This window comes from Episyrphus balteatus, chromosome 1, assembly GCF_945859705.1.
Source record: "Episyrphus balteatus chromosome 1, idEpiBalt1.1, whole genome shotgun sequence".
NCBI classification, from domain to species: Eukaryota; Metazoa; Arthropoda; class Insecta; order Diptera; family Syrphidae; genus Episyrphus; species Episyrphus balteatus.
Window position 1 is genome coordinate 61,206,680 of NC_079134.1, and position 22,360 is coordinate 61,229,039.

At 35.6% G+C, this 22,360-nt stretch overlaps 1 long non-coding RNA gene across 1 annotated transcript; it reads left to right on the plus strand.

Annotated features, from left to right (window-relative positions):
* Positions 1-20,756: 20,756 nt before the first annotated feature.
* On the plus strand, positions 20,757-21,867 carry LOC129907292 (uncharacterized). Its single transcript, XR_008771002.1, has 3 exons — positions 20,757-20,984; positions 21,041-21,181; positions 21,244-21,867. It is a non-coding gene; the product is annotated as an uncharacterized LOC129907292 (long non-coding RNA).
* Positions 21,868-22,360: the final 493 nt, after the last annotated feature.

A 22,360-nucleotide genomic window follows, 5' to 3' on the forward strand; every position in this document is an offset into this window, starting at 1 on the left:
TTTTTCATTATATTTCAAATCAGTTTCAAAAAAAACAAAAATATATACATTTTTGCTCACAGTATTTTTAATATAAAATGTTGAAAAAGTGTCTATTTTAGCTTTTTTTACTTTGGAAATTCCATTAATCACGCACACAAACAAATTTAGTTCAAAAGAATGCCACTCCGCTGGCGCTGTGAACTCTTTCTTTCTGTTCTTTTCTATTTCTCATTTTCTCGTTATATATTGTTTTTTTTTTTTTTTGTTTGTGTTTACATTAGAGTTGGGCACTTTAGTTCATTTGAGTGATCGATCACTTTAGTTCAAATCACACTAATGAACTAGTTCTGAACTAGTTCATTTAAGTTCAATTTATTTTGATCACTCCGGTTTTGTAAGAATTAAAAAACAAAATTAGGCTAGGCGCACGCATACGATTTCGATCGCGCGATTATTCAGTCGCAAATTAGATGACAAGAATTTCATTGATTGTAGACACAATTTTCAAATTTTTAATCGCGAGAAGCATGTGTGTTCACAGTCATTGAAATCCTTATGATCCATTTTTGCGACTGAATAATCGCGCGACTAAAATCGCATGTGTGCGCCTCGCCTTAGTTTGCAAAAACTATATCCAAATTAATGTTAAATTAACGCATTCTACATAATAAAACAAATACAACCTAAAAATAACAGATATGTACATATTTTTTTTTCTATAAAAATTCTTAATTTCGGTCATATACTTGTTGAGCTTTCTGGTTCCTGACAAAAGTCTAGAAGAAGTACGTTTTGCTTTCCTTAAATGGAAATCATAGTAATGCAAAAACCAAGATGCTACTTGATTTTTTGTTCTTGCTCAGAAATAAGAGTAAGGGGTGCTTGAAGAAGATGTTTTACATCTAAATCTTGAGGTACAGCTCAACAAAGAATTGGATGCAATTTCATATGCACTTTGGTTACTGCATCCCTTCTTTAAACTTCTGTCGGGTTAAAAGGGCGCAGTCGTCGTATAAGACAAGGAGACCAGGACCAAATTTGAAAATTCCCTATACAGATGGGACTTCCTTTCACCCAAAAATTATATAAAAAAAAATGATAATGTAAGGTAAGCGCAAGCTATTTTGTGATGTCATATTACGACTGTTTTAGGTTGCTGCTTAGTTTGTTGAAACAAATCTTTTTCGCTATTCGCGAACTAAATTGAACTAAGTAAGTGAACTAAATTCACTAGTTCACCAAGATGAACTAGTTCGTTCGCGAACTACACAAGCCTAGTTTACATACCTAATACTTTTTTTTTTGTTTCCTATTTCCTCACTCAGACAGGCCGAAATCATTCATGAAATTATGAAGATGCTGCAGAGAGTAGGTAGATAATAGATATTTTTTGCAAAATCATTATCTTTGGTTCTCAAAAAGGGTTGTTTTGTTCTTGTTGACTCTTGGGTTTTTCCTAACAATTCATTTCGCACTCGCGCGTGCGAGTTGACACTTTTAGGTTTTTTTTTTTGTCAGCGAAATTCTTTGCATTGTGGAATATTCACATCGCTCGTGCGGGGATATAGGTAAAGGATTAGATATGTGGGTACATTGGTAAGTATGCACTTGTTTGTGTGTAAAAATGTGTATTGACATTTGACATGTTTTTGTGCACATGTGCACAAGCCTAATTTTTTCTGGATTAAGGTTTAATGTACCGATGAAAGTTTTTCTGCACTCCATAAATCACCAAGAGTGAATTTTGTTCGGATGCGGTCTAGAAAACTTTGTTCAAGAAAAAAAAAATCTAACCAACGTTCTTTTTTGCGAATTTCATAGTTTTCAACATACTTTCAAGAGGTTAACTAGTGCTTTTCTTGCTGAATAAGTCCCAAAATTGTGTTTCCTTAGTCTCCTGGGAATCTTTGCTTTCTGAGGAGGAATTCTTCCCTAGGGATTTCATTTCCAGCTCCAAGATATAAGGGTTCAATCTGGGATTCAAAGTGAACTACGCAAAAAAAAATGGTGTTTTTTTGTGTATTTTTTTGTTTTGTACAGATTCATGGCTGATTCTACTCAGTACTCGCACTCTTGTGTTTTTTTTATTAGCTAAGACATAATTTGACGCAAACAAATCAGTTCTCCATTGATTTGTTTAACATGTAACGTGAATTTTAACTTGTAACAATAAATGCCTTAATTTCAATATTTATTTGCGAAATGTTTCCATTTTTTTTTATGAATCTGAGCCTTTACATGTTCAACAGTTTGATACATGCTTAAAATAAGCAAAAGGTATTTCTTTACCTTACCAAAATTGAAAAAGAATGCTGGTCAAAATACTTATGCCGCTCAAAAAATAGCACTTCTAATACAAAAAAAGCTGCCTGAAAGCCAAATTTCACTCATATGACTTACTTTGACCGCCATGAGATTCACTATATACTTAATCATTGACCTAATATATATGGACTGCTAGTCGTTTGACTTTTCCATACAAAAATTGAAAAAAAAATGATTCCACATCTTTCTAGCTCTACTAGCGGTATAACCTTAGACGGCGAAAAGAGGAAACTTTTAGTGAATGACATCTGTCGTTAAAAGGTAGTGCTTTGTCTGTTTTTCTATATTTGATCCTTTCGCACTTCGTCAAAAATGTTGCACTTATTCTCCGCTTTTTTTTAGGGCGCTAGTATCGCGAAGAAACAAGTGGAACCAACCTGAATATGCTTCTAGCAGTCCATATATATTAAGTCAATGTACTTAATAAATAAACACTAACTTTACCTATATAAAGTTTAACCGTAAGAAATTAATCTTATCAGATCGAGAATTGTAAATTAGTCAAAATAATTATGCCGACGACTGTATATATTGTATGTAAATACATTTTCATGTCAGCCGGCACGCGCGTGTGCTAGACAATGTGTGCGTGTTAACGTCATTTACCAACGTGGTGGCTTTCACATATATTCACAGACAACACTGTACACAAAAGGGTTTTGGGGGGAAAGGCGTACGAAAGTTTCCAGTCTTGGTATTTTTTGTTTATGGGTGCGATGGCGATCTCACAAAGAGACAATGAATGAAAATGAAAACCATAAACAAAAAATACCAAAGCTGGAAACTTTCGTACGTCTTTCCCCCTAAAACCCTTTTGTGTACAGTGCTGTTTGTGAAAATATGTGATTGCCACCACGTTGGTAAATGACGTTAACACGGACACATTTATAGATTCACGACATTCACCACACATTGGACACGAACACAACGATAGGCTCACGACATTCACCACACCTCGCAGCTTGTAGGCAAACGTCAGTTGACCGCCGAGTTTCCAGTCTTGGCATTTTTTGTTTATGATGAAAACTATAACCCACATCCTGAGAGGAAAAACCCAGAGAAGGCGAGAGAGCGAAACACATTTACTAATACACACAAAAGCTTTAACATGAGATCTGACTTCGCTGAAAAAGGGAACCCAGTCTTAATTCAGACTTTCGTTTTCTATCCTGTGTTGTCATCTATTGCCTCATTTTTATGCATCAAGTACCACTTTATTTGGTTTTGCCAATGTACACGAGCTGTGAAAACCAAATAAATGTATATAGGAGGCCCTTTGGCTGCTTGTAACTCTTTTGTTACAGTTCGAGTTCGAGACGTGTCGTTGTGGGGTACACTCGTGTCAAGAGCTTTATTTGTTCAAGAAATAAGTTTATTTAAAATTTATATTTTACAATAAAATGTCGTGCAAAATCTGTCAATCCAAGGTTGATAGATCAGACCTTAAAATTGGGTGTGGAGATTGTGGCATTGTTTTTCATGGAAAGTGTGTCAATATCACTGCCATCGATCTTGAATCCATGAAAAAAAGCAAATCAATCTGGTGGTGCCAACCGTGTTCCAACCAACGGAGAGAGTCTTTCTATAGACCATCAAACACCACAAGCAAATCTAGTGTCGAACCTGCGTCATCATCGCCACCGCCATCGTCATCGTCATCGCCACCGCCACCACCACCACCACCCCCACCATCGTCTGCTGCTACGCCACAACTGATAACTTTGCCTTCATCTAACACAACATCTGAGCGATCTGATGCTGCAACAACACCAATAACTTTGGAGATGATCTATGCAAAGTTGTATCAATTGAAGAGAACCTAAAGAAGCAAATCAACGCACTTATTATCAAAAATGAAGAATGTGAAAGGAAAATCAACTGTCTTGAGACTAAGGTCAACAACCTGGAGCAACAGCTACTCATAAACAGTATTGAGATATTCAAGGTTCATGCCATCAAACCAGACATTCCGTACACTGATGTAGCTCTCAAAGTTTTTCGTGAAGGTTTGCAACTGAACTTAAATGAAGGTGACATTGAACAGCGCTACTTAAAAAAAATTAAGTTAGCGAAACCACCAACAAAAGGCAGTGCAACTAGCACAAAAAATATTCTTCACGTTAAACTCGTGTCTCATCTATGCAAAGAGAAAATATTGAAAGCTAAGAGAGAACAAAGAGAGCATTTAACAACGAACCTTATCAATGCAGAAGCAAGATCGGAACTGATGTACATAAATGAGTGCCTGACTCACGAAACAAGAAAACTAATTAATACTGCAACATCGATGAAGACAACAAAAGGGTATAAATATGTGTGGACGAGAAATGGGACTGTTTGCATGCGGAAGAAAGAGGGGGATAATTTTGTAAGAATAAATTGTGCTGCTGATTTTATTAAATTATGAATGTATTTAGCTCTATCCCACTTTCAAATTCTAATGCATGTGAATACCCAGTCGAAATTAGTTCTGTAGAATATTGTTTTTGTTTACATCAAAATATACGTAGCATGAGAAAAAATTTTTCAGTTTTCTTAGCTCATCTTGATTCGTTGATGAATTTACCTGTTGTAATAGTCTTGAGTGAAATTTGGATATATGAAAATGAACTAAATATGTTTAATATACCGGGTTATACTCTTTTTGGTAATTGTAATGAGTCTAATTCAGCTGGAGGTGTAGCTGTATATGTGAAAGATAGTTATGTGTGCAATTGCTCTTGTATCATAATATCTAGCGCTGATGTAGTAAAACTATCGTTTGTGTTTGAAAATATTGAGTATGTTTTTTTGTGCATTTATAGACTGCACGATTTTCCTAAAAGTGATTTCATTGATGAATTTAGCAAAATTCTTAGTGTAATAACAGCCAAAAATTAAATTGTTTTAGGAGATTTGAATATAGATATTCTAAATGAATTAGACAGATATACTCATATACTGAAAGCTATTTGTTTACTATGGCTTCAAATGGTCTTAAGAGTTTAGTAAACGAACCAACCCGTTTGACCGATTCTTCTCAAAGTTGTATTGATCATATTTTTGTAAGACTTTATAAAAATAATAAAAATATTTTCAGCGGTAAAGTTTACGATGCAAAGCTTACTGATCATTGTATGACTTCCTTAAATTACTCTTCTAACGTCAACCGTCCTGAAATCGTCAAACCCGCATCTGAGTCAGTGAAATATTGTGTTTATTATACGTTATTAAACGAATATTTAACTCTTGAACTATGGGAGACAGTTTACTCGGAAAGTAATCCTTCAACTGCATTTGAAATATTTTTGAAAATTTTTCAAGAACACATTAAATCATGTACGTTTCAAAAAAAGATATCGGGTAGTAAAAAACATTTAAAGCCTTGGATGACCAATAACCTTCTTCATAAGATAAGGAAAAAAAATAAGTTGGGTTGGAAATGTAAAAGACACTTTAATAATGTACAACTTAAGAAACACTATGAAAACTTGTGCAAAACTATTAATAAAAAAATCGACGATACTCGCAACAACTACTACGCTGATTTGTTTGCTAGAGCTGAAGGTAATGTACGAGAAGAATGGAGAGTTGTTGACAGAATTTTAGGAAAAGAGAGAAATTGTGTTAAGATTGATGCTATTGAAGTTGAGGGTATTACTGAATCAGACTCATATAGAATTTCTAATATATTTAATGATTATTTTACAAATATTTCGGAAAAATTGAAACCAGATGTCGAAAAATTTAAAAACTGCAATTGTTCCATTTCTTTGGAAAATTTTGTAGAAAACATACAATCAAACAGCTTTGTTTTTGACCCGATAACTTCGAGAGAAGTTTTCCACGTTATTTCTTCTCTAAAAAATAAAAATTCGTGCACAAGTGATGGTGTTTCAAGTATTTTGTTAAAAAATGTTGCCTGGTTTATTGTTGATGTATTTGCCTCCCTATTTAATAAAAGTGTTGAAATAGGTTGTTTTCCTGACCATCTTAAATGTGCTGAAGTTATTCCTCTTTTTAAAAAAGGAAATAGTAAAAATATTTCAAATTATAGGCCAATTTCACTTCTTTCCACCTTTTCTAAAATTTTTGAAAAATTAGTGAAGGTTCGCATTGTGTCCTTTTTAGACAAATTTAAATTTTTTTGCAACAATCAATTTGGGTTTAGAGCAGGTTTGTCAACGGAGGATGCAATTTTAAGGGTATGCAGTCAGCTTTATGGAAGTTTAAATAATAACAAATCAACAATGGGTCTATTTATAGATATGACAAAAGCTTTTGACCTGGTGAACCACGACATTTTACTAAATAAACTCCATAATGCTGGTCTTCGTGGTAACATTTTTGAATGGTTGCGTTCGTATTTAAAAAATAGAAAACAAAGAGTAATTGTTAATGGAATCTTAAGTGAACCTAGAGTTTTAACAAATGGTGTTCCACAAGGAACCGTACTTGGCCCTTTGTTCTTTTTAATTTACATCAATTCTGTTTTCAAACTCAAGTTAAATGGTACTTCAAGTGCATTTGCGGACGATATTGCTTTAACATATCAATTCGAAACTATATTTGATTGTGTCTCTAAGATAGAGGAAGATTTAGAAAATTTAAGGCTATAGTTTACTTCACATAGATTAGTTATTAGTGAAAAAACTAAATTGATGTGCTTTAAGATATCTGGAAACAGTCTTTTTGATTATAATCTATGGTTTCACGCTCACGACTGTAAACAGTTTTCAATACCCATTCATAAATGTGGTAGAAGTAATTATAGTTCCAACCTGCAATGCACTGAAAATTGTTTCAAAATTGAATCAGTTGACCAGATTAAGTATCTAGACGTCATTATTGATTTCAACCTTAATTGGAAATATCATACCCAATTGATTAAATCTTATATGTTGTTGGTCACACGTAAAATGTATTTAATAAAGCCTTTTTGCTCTCAAAAAGTCTTAACTGCTATTTATTATGGTCTTGCTCAGTCAAAACTACAATATGGAATCACAAGTTGGGGGGGTTCGTATTTTAATACTTTTAGACCCTTATTATTAGCCCAGAAGCATTTAGTACGTATTATTTGTAATAAAAATAGGTTTTTTGAAAGTTGGCCTTTATTTAAGGAATTGCGAATTCTACCAATGAGGCATTTGTATATTTTTAAAGTTTTAAGAGAGTTTTTCAAACAGAGCGGTAATATACCTAGCAGAAATTCTCAAATGTACAACCTATGTATAAATAATATGAGCATAGTAAATGTACCTTTTGCACGCAGAACTCATTTTTCACACTTTTATACATATATAGCTCCTAATATTTTTAATAAACTGCCCTTATGTATTAGAGAAACGCTTCGTTTTTCGTATTTCACTAAAAATTTAAAAGACTGGTTGTTGACTTTAAGCTATGAGAATGTTGAATCTTTTATTTAGATTATTATTTTCATCAGCAGCATTTTGCATATTATTAACGTATTGATAAGTATTATTATATATTTTATATTTTAAAATTCAATTGTGAATCTATAGTTCTATATTTCTTCTTTTTCTCTTCTCCTTACATTTTTATTTTTGAATTGTTAATTTATAGTTCTATATTTCTTCTTCTTTTTTTCCTACTTATAAATAATTAAATAAACTGATTGTCACCCCACATCAGATATTATTTGAATGTTAAATCTTGATGTTTCATTCACCACTAAAGTTAAAGTTAATGAATGAACACTATTATTCAATTTATTTTTAATTATCTATAAAATTGTTATATAGTTTTAAGTTTAAAATGAATGAATAAAACAAATACAATACAATACAATACAATTTTGGAGTTCTATTTTATCTTCCCTTACACTCTTACAGTAGCAAAGCAACCACAGTAGTTTGGTCTTCCATAGTTATGTTTCGGTAGGACGTGTTAGTCTCTTCATTACCTCAGCACGCTCATAATTTAGTTTGAAAGCTCCTTCAGGCTCATGGTATAAGAGAAGGTATTATCATTAGAGTCGCCATTTTACAAAATGGAGTAATAAGTTTTTGACGTTTAATTTGGAAAAGTCAAAAGCAAAAACAATTTCCAAGACAAATTTGTTAACAACAACAATTTCAATTGGGCAGCTGTCAAAAGCTTAGGAAACCATCTTCTTTTTCTTTCATTTGATAGTTCTTATCATAAACAAAAAATACCAAGACTGGAAACTTTCGTACGTCTTTCCCCCCCAAAACCCTTTTGTGTACAGTGCTGTCTGTGAATATATGTGAAAGCCACCACGTTGGTAAATGGAGTTAACACGCACACATTTATGGATTCACGACATTCACCACACATTCACCACACATCGGACACGAACACAACGATAGGTTCACGACATTCACCACACCTCGCAGCTTGTAGGCAAACGTCAGTTGACCGCCGAGTTTCCAGTCTTGGTATTTTTTGTTTATGGTTTTTATACCATGCTTCAGGCTGTTTGCCCAGATAAATCTCCAAATTGTATGTATGTATATGGATAGTGAACGTACACAAGTGCAAATGCTTCCACACCATATTTGGCAGGTTTTCTGGAAATGTATTGCTTGAATGAACAGCACCCCCTTAATGCAAGCAGCTGTTCATCTAATGTCATCTCTGCCCTTGGAATAAAATATTGCTGAGATTTTCATGCTTTCGTTGCTCAAAAATATCTTCCTCATTATTCGAGGTTGAATATTGGTTGTCGAAATCTCGTCTATTTTTATTATATTCGTTGAGTCAACCACTGATCTCAGCATCCCGTATTTCAAATGAAATAAATAAATATAACTCAGTGTTTTTATTATACAACTTTATTTAAAATTAAATGGCAACGCGTTTCAGAATTAACATTCCATCTTCGGGCTTCTAAACTGATTGATGTTGGTGTGATGTGCCTGTCTATTTCACATATTCTCCCTTCAAGCAAGAAAACGGAGTTCAGAAAAGACACTCCGAATGAGAAAAACGGTGTTGCACTCATACACTTGCAACTTTTTGTGTATGAACACAAAGTCGAAGGAGAAATCGTGGTGAAAAAACCAATGCATATAAAATCGGCTCCGCGGTGATTATAATTTCCATACTAATTTGAGCCGCCTTCGGACCCGTTTCTGAGCCAAAGTCGGACTTAGCTCCGCCTGAGGCGGAGCTGAGTCCATTAAAGAATAGAATAAAAAAAAAAAATTAAATTTTAGGTCCGACTAAGAAACAAACAAAACAAGCAGGTCATACTAAAACAACGACCAAAATTTTAGTGTTTTGTAATCTCTAAATTACAATTGTTCAAATTTAGAAATTATAATGTGGAATATTTTAAGCCTCGTTTTCCTTTTCATTCAATTATCTTTAGAAATATAAATATTATCCATCAATTTGTAAATGTTAAGATGTTTATGTGGCGGTACACTTAGCCTTAAGTAAAAAAAAGAGTATTTTGGCGTACTCTATCAGAGTTATAGACTATAGAGTACACATACGGACATACGTGAAATAGAGTACAATACTCTTTTTTAGAGTACGGTTGGCTACCCTACTTTCAGGTGCTCCCAAAGGCTCATATGGTTGGAAATAAATTTAAAAAAATATTCCCCAAGTTTGAAGTCTCTATAACTTAATTATAATCCATGCCTCCAAGAGGTTGAAGTTTCTTATGGGAATAACATGGGGTTTGGGACCTTTTCCGATCAATTTTATATTCCAACCAAACTATTTGTTCCCAAAATTTAAAACTTTGCAGAATTAAATCTATAGTTGTTAGCTATCACCTGGAATTTTTTCCAGATTTATTATGCTCCCAAGGAATCATATGGTTGTAAATAAATTTAAAAAAATATTCCCCAAGTTTCAAGTCTCTAACTTAATTCTAACCCGTACCTCCAAGAGGTTAAAGTTTCTTATGGGAATAACATAGGGTTTTGAACCTTTTCCGATCAATTTTATATTCCAGCCAAACTATTTGTTCCAAAAATTTGAAACTTTGCAGACTTAAACCTTATAGCTGTAGCTATCAGCTGGAGGTACGACTAGCTGCATTACATAGGATTTACCATCTGCGGATTCCCACTTAGGCCAGAGTAGCCCTTCTTGCACATGAAGCGAGTCCCATTGTGTCCAAAATGCTTGATGTTCCTTCCATGCAAGGATAGGTTCGATGTCCGAATCCATCGTGAGTTCTTTATTACTCCAACCGCAAAGAGGATCAGCTCTCGTTCATCTAACAGCGACAACTTCCTTTTCCACTTGACGTGTGCAATGCTTGCAGTCTTGCTTGCACGGGCGCACAGTGGTGCCATTGGTCGTTTTTGGCGTCAAAATTCATTTGCACGGCCATTTCTGGACGAAAAGTTATACACTGAATGATAATAGTGTAACGATGAATTACTGAACTACTTTTAAGATAAAAGTCTGAACACACTACCTACTACTGCAAAGGTAGAAATGTGAACGGACCTTTAGTAATTAAGAAAAATATCTCACTGAACACATCTAAAAATATCCCACTGAACATATCTCACTGAACACATCTCAAAATATCCCACACTGAACACATCTCAAAATATCCCACTAGACTGGAAGCCTTCCTGGAAAGGAAGTTTCGAGAGACAGGGACGAGAGCCTTCGAGGACGTTCTCGAGTCTCGAGATTCCGGTATAAAAGGCAGCGTAGACACCGACCGGACACAGTTTAATCTTGAAAGTGAAAGAGTACAGTACAAAGTGAAATAAAGTGTTGCGAATTGTTAGTAGTAAATAAAGTGATTTAAAAGTGTGTTTGTTTGAGCGAATAATAAAAGTAAATTGAGTTGAAATAAAGTGTGTTCTTATTTGAACGGAAATATAAGTGGAAATTAAATAAGTTTTATTGTGAACCCGGAATAAAACATTACATTGGTGTCAGAAAAGTGGAATAAAACTTATTTATTTGTGCGAATCAGATAATTTCGCGAATAAAGTAAAAAGTGCGCGTGTGTTTTAAAAATAAACAAAGTTTAAAACATTTTGAAATAAGTAAAAGTGCTCGCGTTTTAAAAAGTTAAAATGGGTAAGACATTAAATCAGTTAAGTTTGACTGAGCTGAAGGCGGAATTAACTAAGCGAGGTCTTCCTACTGCTGGATCGAAAAATGACCTCATTATTCGTCTGCAGGATCACTTAACCCAGATAAACGAAAATTTGGACACATTTCAATTCGAAATTGAAATGCCAGAAGAACAAGTAAGTACTGGTTCCGCTTCCGATATGTCGTCCGTGATGTCTGCTCTCCTTGCTAAGTTCGAGAAAAATCTTCTTGAACAAATTGAAGCACAACGTAATGAACAGAAGGATGAACAGAAAAATCTTCTTGAACAAATTGAGACACAACGCAAGGAACAGAGAGAACAATTAGAAAAACAACAGAGTAGTGTTCTCGAAAAAATTGAGGCACAACGTACCGAGCAAAAGAGTGAACAACAGAATCTTCTCGAAAAATTGGAATCAAAGGTGTTGAAAAACAATCTCAAGAAAAGTTCGAGAAAGTTGAAGAAAAACTCGAAAAAGTAGAAATAAAATTCGATGACAAATTGAAAGGAATGGAAGTGAAAATGCAAAGTTTTACCGAAGAACTTGACAAGGTTCGAAAAATTAAGGTGCGAGAAAGTTCTGGTGAGTATTTAAAGAAGAAGGAAATGCATCCACCAACCTTTGATGGACAAAGTTCTTGGTCGATCTACAAGAAACAGTTTGAGGCAGCTGCCACAACAAATGGCTGGGATGACGAAGACAAATGTATAGCGCTGACTCTTGCTCTTAGAGGTCCTGCTGCTGAGTTGTTACAAACGTTACCACCAGAAAAGAATGGTAACTTTGACGCTCTTGTCCAGGTCATTGAAAAACGCTTTGGAGATGGCCATATGCAGGAAGTCTTCCGCGTCCAACTCAATACAAGAGTCCAGAAAAGAGGAGAAACTCTGCAACAACTTCAAGCAGATATTGAAAGGTTGGCTCATCTGGCATATCCGACAGCAGGAGACGACATTATCAATCAGTTTGCGACAGAAGCCTTTGTACGTGCTGTATCTGATATAAATCTTCAGCGAGCAATTCGAACAGCTGGAAAACGTTCCCTTCCTGAAGCATTAGCGTTTGCACTGACTATGGAAGCAGCAGAACAGGCTTCTCAAGGCGTTCATCGGGTAAGAGAAGTTGCAGTGGAGGAATGCTCTTGTCAAAAACTCGCGTTCCAAAGAAACCAGCGAGACGGAGCTGCTCGATGCTGGAACTGTAACAAGACAGGACATCTCCAGCGGCAGTGCAGATTGCCACCAAGAAGAACTGCTTGCGAACACTGTGGAAACAGGAATATTGCCCAACAACAGGTAAGCGATACAACTAACACTCATGCTCATCTTGTTTCCCATTCGGGAAACGAGTAAGGACCAACTTCGAGGGGCAGAAGCTGGTTTCTGGTATCGATGGCCCCAGAACCACAATTCAAGTCTCACAGACTAAACGAGACAACAAAAGTCTGACAGTGGAGGCGACCATAAACAACAAACAACACGTGGCTACAATTGACACCGGTGCCACCGCCTCTATTGTACGAAGAGACTTGGTGAAGATGACATGGCTACATAACACCAACAGCTACCGTCTGAAGACAGCCACAGGAGAAGCAGCAAGGGTGTACGGTGAAGTTCGTCTTACGATCCGTATGGCAGAACTAGAGTTTTCACATGTGTTTTTGGTGGCAGATATATGTGACGAGTGCATCATTGGAATCGACTTCATGAAGGAGCATGGAATCATTTTGGATATAGGTAATCAAGTCCTGAAATACAGAAATGTAGAGATTCCAATGGTCTATGGCAACGAAAACTCGACAACAATTAGAACTGTCATCAAAGAAGACATGTGCCTGCCTCCTTCTTCAGAAGTTTTTGTGTGGACCAAGTTAAAGGGGAACTTTGGAAGCCATCGATACCTCATGGTTGAACCAGAAGTTGAGCAAAGTTCCCAAAACATCATCATCGGGAAGACTCTTGTGGCACCAAAGAACAACATGGTACCTGTACGGATACTTAACATCAAACCGTACCCAATCAAGCTTAAGAAAGGAGAAGTTGTTGGGCAATGTGAATCTGTGGCCGCAATAACTAAGATCAACGAGGTGGATACACAGATGACTATGAACTCGGAGAAACTAAAGAAACAAATTCTCAATTCAGACAACCTGAGTCAACATCAGCTTAATGTTGCGGGAAGGCTTCTTCATGAGTATGCTGATATCTTCTCTTCACCCAGCGGGCAATACGGCCGAACACAACTGGTGCAGCATCGAATCGATACAGGAGATGCTAGGCCGATTCGTCAACCAGCAAGACGTCTCCCCTTGGCCAAACAAGGTGAAGTTGAAGAAATGATAACAACAATGAAGAAAGACGGGCTAATCGAAAATTCCAAAAGCCCTTGGGCATCACCGGTAGTTCTCGTCAAAAAGAAGGATGGAAGCACTCGATTTTGTGTCGACTATCGCAGGCTGAATGATGTGACGAAGAAAGACAGCTACCCACTGCCAAGAATCAGTGATACTCTAGATGCAATGGAAGGAGCACAATGGTTTTCGACTTTGGATTTGAAGAGTGGCTACTGGCAGGTGGAAATCCATCCAGAAGATCGGGAGAAGACGGCTTTCTCCACAGGAAATGGTCTGTGGCAGTTTAATGTCATGCCGTTTGGGCTATGCAATGCCCCAGCTACTTTTGAGCGCTTAATGGAGTGCGTTTTAAATGGATTAACCTGGAAATCTTGCCTAGTCTATTTGGATGATGTCATCGTTTACGGGAAAACATTTGATGACCATTGTGAAAACCTAAAGGCTGTATTCCAAAGGCTACGAGAAGCACATCTTAAGTTGAATCCAAAGAAATGTGCACTTTTCAAGACCGAGGTTAAATATTTGGGGCATATCATCTCATCCCAAGGAGTGAAGACTGATCCTGAAAAGGTTGACACTGTGAAGAACTGGCCAACCCCTCAGGACAAGCATCAACTTCGGAGTTTCCTCGGTCTGGCAACGTACTATCGACGATTTGTGAAGGATTTTGCGAGAATCGCCAAAAGCTTGCACCAACTTACGGAGAAGGGTAAACCCTTTAAATGGTCAGGTGAGTGTGAGAAAAGCTTTCAGGAACTGAAGCTGCGGTTATGTGAAGCTCCTGTGCTGGCCTATCCGACTCCAGGCAAACAATTCATCATTGACGCAGATGCAAGTAATGTTGGAGTTGGTGCTGTTTTATCGCAAGTTCATGACGGAGAAGAAAAGGTCGTTGCCTATTTCAGCAAGGTACTCTCGAAACAAGAAAGAAACTATTGCGTGACCAGAAGGGAACTTCTAGCTCTAGTATTGGCAACAAAGCACTTCCATAAGTACATCTATGGACAGAAGTTCCTTCTTCGCACAGATCATGGTGCACTAAATTGGCTTTTGAACTTCAAAAATCCAGAGGGTCAAGTAGCAAGATGGATCGAGATACTTCAGACGTATCAATGTCAGATTCAACATCGAAGAGGAAAACTGCATTCAAATGCAGACGCATTATCTCGACGCCCGTGCAAGCAAGACTGCAAACATTGCACACGACTAGAAGAAAAGGAAGTTGTCGCTGTTAGAAGAACGAGAGCTGATCCCATTTGCGGCTGGAGTAATGAAGAACTCAGAATGGCCCAACAGGAAGATTCGGACATCGAACCCATCCTTGCATGGAAGGAACATCAAGAGAAACCAGAATGGGCCGACATCTCCGACCGAAGCCCCACTTTAAAAGCATATTGGGCACAATGGGACTCACTTCATGTGCAAGAAGGGCTACTCAGGCGTAAGTGGGAATCCGCAGATGGTAAATCCTATGTAATGCAGCTAGTCGTACCTCAGTCAAAGGTAAATGATGTTCTCCGAGAGATGCACGGTGGAACTTCTGGAGGCCATTTAGGCATCAACAAGACGCTGGAAAAGCTACGACAGCAATTCTACTGGTTACGTATGAGAGAAGACGTTGAAAAGTGGTGCCGAAAATGTGATACTTGTGCCGCTAGCAAAGGACCAGCTAGAAAAATCCAAAGCAAGATGCAGCAGTACAATGTGGGTGCACCTTTTGAGAGAATTGCAATAGACGTAGCAGGTCCTTTTCCCGAAACCAACAACGGAAATCGATACATCCTTGTAGTGATGGACTACTTCAGCAAATGGCCTGAGGCATTTGCCATTCCAAACCAGGAAACCAAAACAGTTGTGGATAAGATTGTCTTTCATTGGGTGAGCAGGTTCGGAGTACCCATGGAACTTCATTCCGACCAAGGAAGGAACTTCGAATCTAAGATTTTTCAAGAGGTTTGCTCACTCCTTGGCATCAAGAAGACGCGAACAACACCGCTTCATCCACAATCTGATGGGATGGTTGAGCGATTTAACAGGACACTAAAGGAACACCTGTCAAAAGTAGTCAATGATAATCAACGAGACTGGGACCGACATATTCCATTATTCTTGATGGCTTATAGAAGTGCAACACATAGTTCTACTGGACATACACCATCGGAAGTCCTATTTGGCTCAACAATACGTCTGCCAAGTGAGATAAAATTTGGAAGTGTTCCAAACGAGCCACATGAAATGGATGAGTACGTAGATAAACTGAAAGGAACACTGGCTGACATTCACCAACGGACAAGGACAAATATAAAAGCGTCTAGTGACAGGATGAAAACAAGATATGACGCACGAGCGACAGCAACAGGGTTTCAAGAAGGAGAACTTGTGTGGTTTTACAATCCCCACCGACAAAAGGGACTATCACCGAAGCTACAACAAAACTGGGAAGGCCCTTACACAGTAATAACCAGAATTAACGACGTGGTTTACCGTATACAAAGAGGGGTAAGAGGCAAACTAAAGGTAGTTCATTGTGACCGTTTACATCGTTATAATGGTGATAGAAGCAATGGAGTTGTTCGGGACGAACAATCCTAAGAGGGGGGCAATGTAACGATGAATTACTGAACTACTTTTAAGATAAAAGTCTGAACACACTACCTACTACTGCAAAGGTAGAAATGTGAACGGACCTTTAGTAATTAAGAAAAATATCTCACTGAACACATCTAAAAATATCCCACTGAACATATCTCACTGAACACATCTCAAAATATCCCACACTGAACACATCTCAAAATATCCCACTAGACTGGAAGCCTTCCTGGAAAGGAAGTTTCGAGAGACAGGGACGAGAGCCTTCGAGGACGTTCTCGAGTCTCGAGATTCCGGTATAAAAGGCAGCGTAGACACCGACCGGACACAGTTTAATCTTGAAAGTGAAAGAGTACAGTACAAAGTGAAATAAAGTGTTGCGAATTGTTAGTAGTAAATAAAGTGATTTAAAAGTGTGTTTGTTTGAGCGAATAATAAAAGTAAATTGAGTTGAAATAAAGTGTGTTCTTATTTGAACGGAAATATAAGTGGAAATTAAATAAGTTTTATTGTGAACCCGGAATAAAACATTACAATAGTATAGAGAATAAGAAAAAGCTGCCAACTTTTTTTTATTCAAAATGGCGGCTCCAAAATGGCCGAAAGAATGGGCGTTAAAATAGAATTTTCATTTTCAAAACAGTATATAAGCTAGAAATTGAGCTAAATTCATAACAAAAAGGTGTCAGATCTTAGATTTAGGATTTATAGATTCATATTCTTTAAAAAAAATCAAAAGTTTAAAAAAAAAAGTCCAAAATATGCCAAATTAGTAAAACACATTTTAAGGCATTTTTTGGACTTTGTTTTTAAGATTGCTCGTATTTCAGGAAAATCCATGTTTTATGAGGCGTTAGAACCCTGTGTCAAAGCGAAAAACTTGCCAATATCCTTTTAAAGTATTTTTTAGGAGAGGAATTCGTAGTTAAAAGTTTAAGATTGCTCTGCTTACCGTAATCGAATTTAAAAATGTCCGAATATTCAGCGTCGTCTCTAGTTTAAATTGGTGCAAAGAGTTATAAGTCGATTGATATAAATTGCGAGCAAGAAATTTTTTTGAAGAAACAAATTTTAACCATTCTCAGGCTTTATATAAAAAATTATTTCGTCAATTTTATATATAAAATATTGAAAAATGGACTTTTTCTCGCGCTGAAATTTTGTAGCGGAAAATTGATAGGTACATTCTATCTATTGAGTTGTAATTGAAATTGGCAATTCTTAAACACAAAAATTTTAAATAATCCAAGTTTTTTGGAATGAGCTAATTATACTTCACTTTGAAATTTAACAATAAACTGAAATTGTTTAATTTTATAATTTGAAACAAAAAAATAACGAAATTTTGTACATAGGTACTACACTCTTTGAATAAATGGATACATTTATTTCGCTTATATACTGGATTTAAGCTTAAGAGGCCTCCGGACAAAAGTTCGAACTCAGATTCGAAGATTCGTATCTTCGAATAAAAATGAAATAGAAAAAACTCAGACCTAAGAACATGTTTAAACTTCGAACGAACATCGTTCGATTGTTAGGGATACAAGAAAAAAAGAAACAGAAAGAAGAAAAGAAATAGATACACATACGTGTAGAGCTCGCACAACCAGTTTTTTTTTTGTTCGTTTGCACGATTTACTTTTTGTGAAGAAGAAGAAGCGGTGCCCACACCAAAGTGTGCCGTTTTTATTGTTACACATCTTTTCGTCTGGGTATAGGAATTCAAGTGTATGTATTCGTTTTGTTTTTGGGAAAAAAGGATACATTATGTATATATTTTGGTCAGATATACCCAAAAGAGATGAGAAACTTCTGACGTCATACTGGTTTGCCTACAAGCTGCTTTAGACATTTTTGGATAAGTATGCGTGAAAAAATATACATTTTTGCTTAGGTGTGCGTAAAAACACCGTGGCTACACTATGTGTGTTTTTCACATTTATTCACGAATACAAAAGAGATTACAACAACACGAAATAAACAAATGATTTTGGTTTTATAATGTGGTGCGCGAAGCACTTTTTGTCATGTTTTTTTTTTTTGTCTTTTTCTTCGTTATGAAGTAATAACAGTTGAGTAATTTTTTTTGCAATTTTATCTCGAACACTCTAACTAGAATGCGGTTAGGTTTTAGGACAATGCTGTGGTAGGTAAGGGAGCCAGGTAGGTATGGACATGTTTTCAATTTTAGGTGTTTCTTAATTGTAGGGTTTTTTTTCATTATTTAATATCTAGGTTGGTAAGTATAATTAGAAACTGAATAACTTGAACTATTGAATAAGTTCATTTACAGTTTTTAAATACCTTCCATACCTCTCTTCAACTAATATTTTCATTTATTATTGCATGCGGATGCGAATGATTTTAGATAAGTAGGTACTTTTTTGTTTTCTTTTTTTTATTTGCAGTCTTGTTCTGGGACTAAATATGTAAAAGAACACTGAATGATTTTATGTAGGTATGAGATAAGGAAATAGTTTTTCTTTTATGTTTCCGTATAATACTAATAAACCTAACTCTTTCGCTTACTGAAATTATTATAATTATGTTTTTTTGTTTTGCAGTAGTGTTACAAACTGATATTGACACAATTTACTGATCACTGCTGCGACCGCAATATGTGGAGGAAATAAAACGAGACGATGATTTCTGGAACAATTATTTTTTTCAAAATTTTACAATAATTCGCTTCTCCCTGAATTTTTTTTTGATCTTCGAATTCCTCGTGGAATTCCAATTAGGAAACCCACAGAAGAAAATGAATGAATTCAAATATTTTCTGTTTTTCTTTTTTTGTCTGTTTGGTGTGATGTGCAATCTCATTCAAAGCTGTGACAGACATGGGTTTTTCCATAAACAAAAAATACCAAGACTGGTTTCCCCCCGAAACCCTTTTGTGTACAGTGCTGTCTGTGAATATATGTGAAAGCCACCACGTTTGTAAATGACGTTAACACGCACACATTTATAGATTCACGACATTCACCACACATTTAACACGAACACAACGATAGGTTCACGACATTCACCAGAGTTTCCAGTCTTGGTATTTTTTGTTTATAGGTTCACGACATTCACCAGAGTTTCCAGTCTTGGTAATTTTTGTTTATGGGTTTTTCTCTCAATGAGTTAGGAAGGTAGTTACCATATACCCACACTAGCGTATTGGCGCGGCGGTCCGCGGCATGGTATCTACAAAATTACCACTCTAATTTCGCATTCCATATTTTTTTCAATCCTCATACTTTTTTTTTACCAACCCAAAAGTCAACAAGTACATAAAAAGCAATCCTTCTTCAATCCTTCACATAAGAAACTGTGAATTTCATTACACAAACAAAGCAAAAAAATTTCTCAGATACACAAACAACTAAAATGTCATCCACGACAACAACATGAAAACAAGTTTTTTTATTTCTAAATAAATTGGTACAAACAACACTTTTTTATGAAAATATTATATTCCAAACCAGTTTTCGTCCATAAACACCATATCCATATAAAGATCTATGTACCTACATTCATTTCTCTGTCTAACATCCGCAGATCCGCACATTTTTCTATCGTCATACTCCTTTTTTTGTATCTTCTTACTTCCAACTTGTTTATGTTCCAACTTCAAAAAAAATGGGGTATCTTCGAAAAAACAACCCTGATGGTAAATCGATGAACTAAAATTAGCCGTTAACAGAAAGTAACGACTTTTGATAAAAAAATAGAGTTTTATTAATTGTGTTATTTTGCAATTATAAGTAGCTTTTTGATTATTTTTTTTTTGTTGGATCAATTAAAAGAAGGTATTTTGGCATTTGGGGAAAATTATATTGCTTTTTTCATACAACTACACATTTAAAAATGCATGAGAAAATGAGCAATTTTGATGTTTTTCATGAAATGATTATTCAAAAATAGGGCCAAAAATGAAAAATCCGCTCAGACCATGTTCTAATTTTAATCATTACCTTTAAATTGACATATCTATCATATGTGTTTTCCACTTCAGTTTCTCATAAACTATACAAGGAAAAAGTTGTTTTCGGCTATTTTGCAAAAACTGTTATTGAAATATTAATATAAGGTATGAACTAAATTTAAAAAGTAAAAATGTGGCTAGACCATGTTTTAGATTAAATGTCAATCTTTCATTAGCAAATTAGTTTTTTGCAATAAGTGTTCTGTGGACCTCACAAACTGTGCAGAAAATTTCCGAATTTCTCGTTTTTCTCAAAATTTAATTTAATTTAGTTTTGTTTCTCCTGAAAAAAAAAAATAAACTCTTTGGTAAATGGGAGGAAAAGAGCGCGATGTATGCAATGCACAAAGTTTTGTCTCTTTTGTAATGGCGGCGCGCCATTGATTTGACTTTTCCTGCATTTTATATTTTCTAGTGAAGCCTTGATAGCCACAGCAACATATTAGTTAAAAAAAAAAAAACATTTCTGTGCTCTATTTGATAGATAAATAGAACAATTTAACTTAAAAAAATAAATAATCTTCTCGATCTTATTTGTGAAAACTATTTAAAAAAAAACAATCTACCGCACAAATTCTTCGGCACGCCACATAAATTCCACCACCATTTTCACCATCAAAATGCACAGCCTCAGACTTGTGCATTTAGAAAAAAAAAAATCATAAAAAAATGACACAAAAACCACCACCAATTGATTTGGAAAATAAAGGTATGTTTATTTTAAAATTGATAAATTATATAGTTGTTGATTTTTCTGTCTTCTAGTGGAGATCAATTCCAGACATCAATGACTGAGTTTACAGTTCAAAAGGTTCCTCCACGCCATCCAGAACGAGTGAAATGAATCTCATGTTTAATAGAGACTTCAATACATGAGTGTGATCCACATTCCACAGACTTTGTAGTGTAAGTTAATAAGATTTCCTTCTGCGCTTTGTGAAGCTCATGGTATTATTTTTTTTTCTCAGGTCTGCAATCTCCGACCACTTGTTGATGTGTTCGCTCTAATCCAAAAAAAAACAACATTCAACAATTCTATATCGAGTATAAAAATGATGCAGAGACTCCTTGCTCGCCACAGTATTGGATGCAGTCCGTTCGAGTGACAATCAAGATGTGCACGTTCGTATTACAAACACATTGCTAGGCATGCATTTTGTTCCCCTCAACTGTTGTGTGGATTGATATGATTTTAGAGAAATTCAACGCCAACATTTCTCATAGTGGTCTTAAGTAAAGTGTCACACAAGACGTATGTTTTGATGTTATATAATTCGACTGAATAAATCTAAATCTCTAACCAAAGTTTCAACTTCAGAGTTTATTTGTAATTTCATGTGTAGTTTCAAAAGGTTTAGATTCACTAGGAACTAACTACTTCTTTTACGTACAAATTTCACCACATAATTACGTACTTCCAGATTCGAAGTTTCAGTGATTATTCTGTAGCTAAAAAAGTACTGGCAAATGTACATCAGAAGCACTTCCAGATGTGCTTCGCTGATGTACTTTTGAAGTACATTTTTCTGTACTTTTAATGGAGGGGAAATTTATTTCATCTTGCATGCGAGAAAGAGATAGCTTCTTCACGTATTCTTATATACAGAAAGTATATAACTGAGTTTTTTCCCGAGCTCCTATCTTTTTTCAGTGTAAAAGAAGTACTTCTTTTACGTACATATTTCACCGGTTTTTTCTGTAGTTCTGCGTTTGCTGGGTAATTTTTACTAAATCTAATGCACCTCTTTTTAACTTCTCTCACTAAACACAAATAATAAAAATGTTATTTTATAACTGTATCGTTATTTTAAATTATTTAGGTATATAAATTTTTATATGACCCAATCGACTAGCAGCATCCTTAAGCACCAAAAGTGCAAAAGCGAAAGTGCACGACAACATTAGCCTTATGCACCGAAGCCCGACAACAACAAATCCATGCAACATCCTATAAATCACACTTAAATTTAACATTAAATTTACCAAACAACTACATCAGATTCATGCAACACGTTTTCTATTTAAAACCCAACAATATAGAAATTACAAGCTACAAAACACCACAGAACAAAAATATTAAAACCT